The sequence below is a fragment of the Stigmatopora argus genome, chromosome 9 (assembly GCF_051989625.1).
Source record: "Stigmatopora argus isolate UIUO_Sarg chromosome 9, RoL_Sarg_1.0, whole genome shotgun sequence".
Taxonomy (NCBI): Eukaryota; Metazoa; Chordata; class Actinopteri; order Syngnathiformes; family Syngnathidae; genus Stigmatopora; species Stigmatopora argus.
Window position 1 is genome coordinate 15738240 of NC_135395.1, and position 8381 is coordinate 15746620.

General features: G+C 40.1%; 1 protein-coding gene across 1 annotated transcript in view; it reads right to left on the minus strand.

Moving 5' to 3' along the window:
- LOC144082296 (teneurin-1-like) overlaps positions 1-7581 on the minus strand; it is a 138291-nt gene extending 130710 nt beyond the window's left edge. The window contains exon 1 of the mRNA XM_077609342.1: positions 7162-7581. The gene's annotated coding sequence lies outside the window, so the exon portion shown is untranslated. The remainder of the gene's footprint in view (positions 1-7161) is intronic.
- Between the last annotated feature and the right edge of the window lie 800 nt (positions 7582-8381).

Sequence of the window (8381 nt, forward strand, 5' to 3'; positions counted from 1 at the left end):
TGTTACTTTTCTCATTTCATGTAGGAGGGTGAGATTGAAACAGCTTCACTAGTTCGGGTGAAAACATGGTGTGAGAGCCACTTTTCAAGCTTCCCATAGCTTAGGTAACCTCAAGAAAATGCACATATGTATCGGTCAGACCGACATAAACATTGAATGACTTCCTGCTCTAGAATTGCACTGGAGAGGCCAAAAGTGGAGTGCCATGTCCATCAGCAGGCTGGCTTCTTGAGCTCTTGGCCATGGAATAGCAGCGGCTGGCCTCATCCTCAGCCTAGCCCAGGAGCCACCACCCGGGAATTGCCTACCGTGAAACCCTGGTCCGCTTCTTCAAGCTTGGTGCCGCTGGAGCCCAGCAACTTGGACAACCGACGCTCTGCCGAGAAAGCCTTCAACTTGGATGCGACAAAGAGCAGCTGATGTGAAAACTCAGACCTGGAGAAGGACCAGCTGAGCCAGGTCGACATGTAGCAGCGATATGTCAAAATCTGGAAAGGCGGCTTACTCACTGTGCACCACCAGCCATATTTATTGTATGGGTGAATAGAGTACAGGTAAACGGCAAATGTGGCTCTGTTTATTTGATTTTCTGATAGCCAAGTGACTTCACATGTAAGTTAGTGTGATTGCTGTCCTAAAGAGGAATGACCATTGCCTAACACACAGCCAAAACTGGCTGAAAAGACTTTACATTCTCTCACTTCTTAAAAAAATAAATAGATAAATAAAAGAAAAATAAAACCCACTTTAGCAACTATCAAAATTATTAGTCATCATGAATCATCTCGGTAACAGTGAATTTTCAGTATGCCACCCTTCTCTACAACAAACCCTGCCACCACTCCTCGAGGGATAAACAGGTTTTTCCTTTTCTTTTTTTAAGGTAACAAGAAACCAACGTGGAACACTGACTATTCATTATGTGTATGGGTCAAAGCACTGATCCTCACATTTGTCTGAGCAGTACGAGCACATCCATGAATTGCTTTGCTTCAATGATCTTTTATCCGACTTTTCAAAGGCTTCCCCCCTACCCAATCTCGGATAAAATATATTTCTCTTTCATACTGCTTTTAAATGGAATGCCAAGTTCGTTACGTGAGACTCCCTTTGACTATCTCACTGATCTGAAACCAGCTGCTGTTTTTCCAAATAAGGAAAAGCAAATAAAAAAGAAAAACATTTTTAAAAAAAATCAAGATAAGATATTGCAAAGACACATGCGATGCTGTTTTCTCTAGTTTAGCCATATGGAATTAGGAATTTGACCACAAATACACCGACACACAGAGGAAGAGACAGCCCCCAAAACTACTTAAATCAATATTCCTGACAAGGAAAAGCCTTATTCAACACAATTGATATTCCTCCTCTTCCGCAAGATAAATACATGTCACTGTCCTCCTTGCGGGCCTAAAAGGCTGTTCACACTAACCCGTTTTGCAAATAAAGCTTTACATCAAGACTGACAAGCGCCTAAGCTCTCTGCATCAGCCACTGCTCACTAAAAATCCTCTTTCAATAATGCATTTGGCTGCTAAAACCTCCACTTCTCAAAGATAAGCAAAGTGGTGGCATTACAGCAGCAGAATTAATTGATAAATCAATGCCAGAAATTGGATTTGTTTGAAAGACAGAACTTCCTCTAAAGGCCCTTAATTAAGTCGTTGGTTATGGAGAAACAAGTAATTTTAAATCAAGTTACTGAAGCAATCTACTATGACTATTAGCACATTGTAGATTAATTTGTGAACCAAAAATGAAATAGTACATCCGTCATGCCTTCGCATTGTGAGAGTTATCATCTGACAAAAGGAAGACTAGGATGGGAAGACGGATTTTTGTGAGGTCTCTAATCTGAAAAGCCTAAACAGTTTATGTTAATGGTTTGGGATTGTCATTCTGATCCCAAAAGTTGTTTCAATGACTTAATGATAGATGGGAGAACATAATGCAGCAGTGTATCCAAACAAAGAGTGGAGAATGCTCACAATGGTTACAATACTCAAGCAGGTTCTAAGTAAATACTTTTCAAGAAACTTTATTTTTCTTTAACCAAGGAAAAACATGGGCGACAGTGATGGACTCATAGCATGTCCACTGTTTTGTGAATATTTTCTTTGCTCGTTAAAACCATCCTTTCCAAATTAGAGCCCAAAATATTGGCTTTTCTCATACTGGTCCTTATAAAGTAAGCCATTGTGCTCCCTGTTGCATTAAACAGAACAAACGCCTCAATTATTTTTCTGGATGTATCAGGTAGGAATAACAAGCACCGCATGTTGTAAAATTTGTAATTGCAGAGACTCAGTCTGGCTTTACTTGAAAAATGGCCGCACAATCCATCGGTGATATTCTCGGAGTACATTTAGGTTACTTTATTTGCTCAAATGAGTTTCCTTTGTGCACTTTGGCTGGCAATCAACATAGAGCTTCTCCCTGTGCAGCTGCAAGTCAATTTGCGTACGGTTTCTTATGCATCGAAAAAAAAAAAACTCTTAAGAGTTCATGGTGGATCAGGAATCAGACTAAAATGAACATCAACAATAAAATAAACCCACATGGTGGGAAGTTTTCATGAACAAGAACTGTATGGATGTATGAAACAAGGCCCCCAACTGAGAAATATCACGAACTCCTTTGGACCTATTCATCTTTCCTCCAAGTACATAATTCATAATCATTTTGTAAAAGTAAGGCCATGCATATAACTGGTGATATACACATGAGGCTATTTACAACTGAGCAGGTAATAAATGAACTCACTTAGGAGAAAGGAATGTTCGGCATACAATAACTGTTTAATGTTGCAAGTAAGCGACAAGCAAGTAGTTTGTCCAAGTAAATCACTTCATAGTCATTCAGCAGAGTTACACATAAATTAGTCATATTAATAAATCATTTATGTACTGAGTTGCAAATTTTGATAAACGATCTGTTTTTTTTTTATTGTGTTCCAAAATGAAGTGGTCAACTTGCGTCTTAGTTCAATCATTTTGTCAGCATTTGTTTGAAATTGAAGGTCAATTTTGAGCCAAGAAAGATTTAAAGAGATAGCCCTGTTGGACCAAAGCCTCCCTTCCTCAATAATGCGTACTAAACTGAAGGTGAAGTGCTGGACTTCAGTAAAGGCTGTCTGGAGCACACTCAATTTTGTCCTTTGTATCAACAAGACGCATATAATGGATTTTGACTTAATTGTTTTGACAACAATGCCAAGATCTGCAGGCAGAGGTGAAGGAAGATTTACTTGGCAATAAATCTGTGTAGAAACAAACATTGATTTTCCTTCTTCTAAAATTGTCCACCTACTTGATTAATAAGAAATTTCACTGTGAGAAATGTGTCCCTCTAGGTGACCATCAGCTTTTCCTGTGTGAGGTTTTGCCTAACCTCGTCTGTGTCGTAGCTATACCAGTGTGAATTCTCTACCAAAGACAAATGTATGTCGTGACTTTTACACTCCAAAACTAAATCATGCACTGTGAATTTAAATTTTTTTGCATTATTATTCAGGGGACAATTAAAGGGAAAAATCACAATATTTCACAACCCATTGGAGACAAATTAAGCACTCAGAAATGACCGCAGCCTCTACGTGATAGCTCTTCTCTCTCAGACCTCCAGCTAGCTACGCTCTTTCAGAGCATCTCTTCACATGCTAAAAGACGCACACGCCACACTTCTCTTGACAAATTAATCTCATATTTTAAAGAAAGGCTAAGTGCCTTGGCCAGTAAGGCTCTTGAGGCTCTGATCCTTCTGTCTTAAAAAACGGAGAGGCAAGGTATCGAAGGTACAGAGGTGTGATGGAAGACTGCAATTGTATTTTCACAATACTATTCTCATATGAGAAATTTATTCTTCTTAAAGCACATATAGTTCCTGCCGTTTGCCCATAGCCGAATAGAGTAACACAAGAGGGAATCAAGCGCTGGAGATGCCGGTTGACACAAAGCCAAATACTTAAAAGTAAATTGCTGCAGGCATACATGCTACACCCTGGCCAGTCCATGTATTTGTGTGTGCATGTACGTGCTTTCTGGATTGTGCATGTGCAATATGTGTGTAAGACTTGGTCTGTGCCAACAATGAAGATGATTTTAGTTTTTATATTATTTTTGTTCTATATTTTTCCTTCTACTGTGAGCTTACTATTAATATATCATCTTTTACATAATATTGTTTTATTGTGTGAAGAAGCATAGTGGAAAAACCCATAAGGCATTCATATTGCACACACTAAATCTTAAAAGTAATTTCTCTACTTTAAATTAGCAAGGGTCATAATACTGTCTAATTTTGAGAACATATAACAATCTTTTTTCTTTATTTCATACAAGTAACATGAATTAAATTGGCAAAGAAATAATGCTCAACTTTTAGGTTATAAGCCTACTTAATGAGTAGAGATTAATAGTTTGAATTTCACACTTGTACTTGTTTTCCTTTTTTTTAATAAAAGTTCTGGGATTTTTTTTCTTCAAGATTTATAATTGCTAACTGATTGGAATACATGTTAATTAGCACTGCACAATTTGTAAACAATCCCTATTGGTGATGGAGCGGCATTACATTACAGCAAGATGTAAATATTTGAACTTGGTTATAAATGAAGTGTATTTACGTGCATTTGTGCATTAAAGAGTCTAGTCATCTCAACACTCGAGTAGCAAGGCTTCTATTGCTTCAAAATTATCGACAGGGTGGTGAACATTTCAGCTTTTCTAGCAATTATCTTCTTATAAAATATGATGGACACGCAGAGAAAGAAGTGGGTGGTTAGATGTCACACTGGGCTTCAAATTGCGTCTTACTGCAGTGGTGGGTGTATTGCTCTGAGCAGTACTATGTGTGTTGTGTTATGAACATCCCCTGTGCCTCACACATTGTCCTCTCACTAATTCATGACCTCAAATTTATTAAGGAAAAGTCGTTTGGCAGCAGCATTGTGGGGCAGGGAAAAACGTCTGAGCAATTCCACGGGAGAGGAGAGCATTACAGTGCCATGGGCAACAGAATTCCTGGAACAAAAATTATTAATAATGCAGGCTGGATAACAAAAAAGAACAACTTTAACCCCTACCCCCTGCTGTTTGGTACACTACTGTTCCATACAAATACAATGCAGTTTCACGTAAACCTCAGGCATATAAAAAAAAAAAAAGTATCACACACATAATAACTTTTCTCCACATGGGGCAATGGACAAGATGATGAAAGGCAGCACTCTAAACATTGTAGAGGCTCTGTCACACTGGAATAATGAGAATCCAAAACATGGAAATGAGCTTGTAGGCTTCTACATATTTCCATCACGCCATATGTGCAAATCGTCTCGTAACAGGGCTAAAAATTAAAAAATGAGAACGCAACAGCTGAAGGAGATCATTAGTATCGTCGCACTGCTGGCACCAAACTGCTGCCGAGAAGTCAACCGATGCAAGTTACTATGATTAAGAGGAAAATGTTAGACAGATTGATTAGCCATGTTGGATGACTGACAGAAATGCCAATGCTTCATCAGTGGTATGAGCAGTGTGTATAATTGGTCGTGTGACATTTTAATTCAAAGAGCAGCCATAATGGGTGTGGCATTTAACCACTTCTGCTCTTAATTACCATTGATAGAGGGTAAAAAAAGCCACCATATCCAGATAGCAAGATTAACAGACACACATCAGCACATTATACATATGACTCTCTCGATGTGTGTGGGTGCGCGTTTACGTATGTGTGCCCGTGCTTGTAAATTCCAGGTTGTGTGTGGGAGTGTGGGAGATAGGTCTTGCAGCTTGTTTGTGTGTGTGTATACAGTACCTCACCGCCAAGCACAGATGCTCGGTTATAGAAAAAAAAAAAGATGAAAAAGCCAAGACAGACTGTCTTAGTTCACTATCAATAAGGCACACGCCAAGAAAAATAAAGAGCGGTTTATGCTTCTTCCTGGACATGTTCAGGTATAACAATGTCACGTTGACATTTGATTTCTTAAATAACAGTAAAAAAAAAAAAGAATGATGTACTATAATGATCAGAAATAAGTACTATAAGAACGGTTTATGCTTCTTCCTGGACATGTTCAGGTAAAACAATGTCACATTGACATTTGATTTCTTAAATAACAGTAAAAAAGGAATGATGTACTATAATTATCAGAAAAACGTACTATAGGAAACAGGATTGTAAATGTTTCAGTAAAAATACATTATGAAAATATAAATTCTAATGAATGACAATTTGCATTTAAATTGAAAACATTTGATTTGCTTGATGGAGCAGATTAACAAAATACATCTTTACATAGTTTTTTTAATGTGTGCAGATTCATTAGTTTTTGCATAGAATGTGTTTTCTGTAGTTTATTGAATGCAATTACTGTGTGAAAAGAGGGAGGTTTCCTGTAAATCTATTGAAGCATATCCACACTGGTGCAAATTATGTCAGCTTGATAATAATTATGATTTATCCCAACGCATTTCGCTTCCCTTAATTATTAGCCCTCATTCCCCCACTTTTTGTAAAGTCTTCTGATGTGGAAAAATAGATTTGCAGTACAATAATCTGTATATGGAATGTTTTCTTTTACAGGCACCATATTAAAAAAAAGTGCAAAATCTCATTTGCCCTCTTGACCCGTAAAATACACACATGGCCTTATATTCCAAATATTACACTTTTGCATTGCATCAAATCAATGAAATATGACTCAGTTACGATTGCTGGAACAGCTTAAAGTGAGAGAGCTCTAAACCTTGTGGACCTAGTGGCCCTGTTGGCATCATTAGGCTATCTCAGAGCTGATGGTGACAGAGGGGCACCAGCCAGCATTTGGAGCAGCTCAGGGCTACTAGTGGACCGAATCCAATGTGGCACTTTGCAAGCATGAATTAGAAACAGTTGTCACCGTTTGCGGCGCTTATTTCACAGTATCTTTTTCAGCATTTGCAAAGTATACTACATCGAGAGGTGCACGGAGCATGATTAGCACGCGCCCGTGTAGCCTGCACACTCCAACACGCACACTATAAACAGCTGCTGATAATTTCCTGTGAACTCACGCTGTCCCAGCAGTCGAGCCGCCGTCAACCGAGCAACAGTGCTGACAACCGGCAACACGCCGTGCATGAGTCCACACGAGGCCAGGGACACGACACTTACCTTCCCAACCTGCAGCAGCCATTCCGCTTTTCCCGTCCAAATCCACGCGTAAGATCCAAATGCGGAGCTATCCCCGGCAGAATCGGAACCCCGTGATGTTGTGCCTCGGTGAAACGTGGCTGTTTAGACGCCTCACGGTGGCTCCTCGGAGTCTGCCGGTGTGGCTTCGATGTTGACGGCGTCTCCGGCGAGATGTCCGCAGAGGCGATCGGGAGTCTTTTTGGGCAGAAGAGCCAGGCGGATGCGGTGACAGGACGGAGCCCGGCAAGCGGCGATTAGCAGCACTTGAACCCGACCAGACTGACTGGTGTTGCTGAAGCTGACGATGCTCCGTCTCGCTATAACAAGCATCCGTGGATCATACCACCGCACCGCGGACAAGGGGGTGTGGCACGAACCGCGTTGCCTGGTGCCATATTAGTCATATTAGTAGTCCCAGTCCTAGTAGAACAGGGGTGGGCAAACTATTCCACAAAGAGGGCCGCAGTGGCTGCGGGTTTTCAATCCAACCTGTAAAGAGGACACGTTTTCACCAATCTGATGTCCTGCAATTGCAATCAGTGAATTGCAATCAGGTGCTTCTGGTTTTCTGCAAAAATCTCATTGGTCAAAGTGTCTGCGTTTGATGGGCTGGAACAAAAACCTGCACCCACAGCGGACCTCATGGACCGGTTTTGGTCTCCCAAAATTGCACTTGAATGGCTGTTTACGGGCATCGTGCTGTGGAATGTGTTGATTTTATTTTGAAGCCTTTTCGACCTTTAAAGATGAGATTTTGTTCCCCAATAAGTCCAATAATTGTCCCTTTGAGGTGCATTAGTGTCAATTATAAAGAAATGGACTCCCTTGTATGTGACATGGCAAGACACTATACCTCATTAGTAAGAGGATTTATGGTCATGCACAGTAACATTTTGAGGTGATCTTGAGAAGCTTTGGCGTTGCAAAATGCATTGAGATTTAACAATATGGCAGTTTTTCAAAGATAATGAATTGAAATTGACACAAAAGGGGCAACCCTGAGGGTGTTTTTCTTCTGCTAAATTAAGTGCTTAATGACTCCGACCTATGTGCTCTATGTGATGCATCCATGTGGGTATTTACAGCTAGTGGTACAAACGAACTGTGAATGACAGGTGTCCTAATGATGCAGTTTATTATTTCCCCAAAGCCCAGCACGCGAGGGGCTACAAACAACCATTCTGACAGCTGCTTCCATC